Source organism: Cryptotermes secundus, unplaced genomic scaffold (assembly GCF_002891405.2).
Source record: "Cryptotermes secundus unplaced genomic scaffold, Csec_1.0 scaffold285, whole genome shotgun sequence".
Classification (NCBI taxonomy): Eukaryota; Metazoa; Arthropoda; class Insecta; order Blattodea; family Kalotermitidae; genus Cryptotermes; species Cryptotermes secundus.
The window spans coordinates 251,198-251,563 of NW_019744410.1; positions in this window are offsets into that span (position 1 = coordinate 251,198).

The window sequence follows — 366 nt, forward strand, 5'->3', positions numbered from 1 at the left end:
AAATGGGTACCAGGAATGAATTAAATAATTTTCCTTGGGAGTGAAGCGCGGCCGGCGCGTAAGGCTGACAACCTTACCGCCATCTTTGAGCCGATTGTCTAGATAATGTGGGACCCTCAACGTCCCACAACCCTATGGGCTTTCACGGCCTGCTACAGGGATAGCTTTACTTCACTTACATGTATAACTTCCACACGAGACCCTCCTCTTGCCTACTTTGGAAAAAAACTTTGAAACGAGCGAATTCCTCAGTAGAGGTAAATCTATCCCTGTAACAGGTCGTGAAGACCAGTGAAGGCCCATAGGGTTGTGAGAGGCCTCCACATTTCCTCTAGACAATCGGCTACAGATGGCCCTATGGCCTCC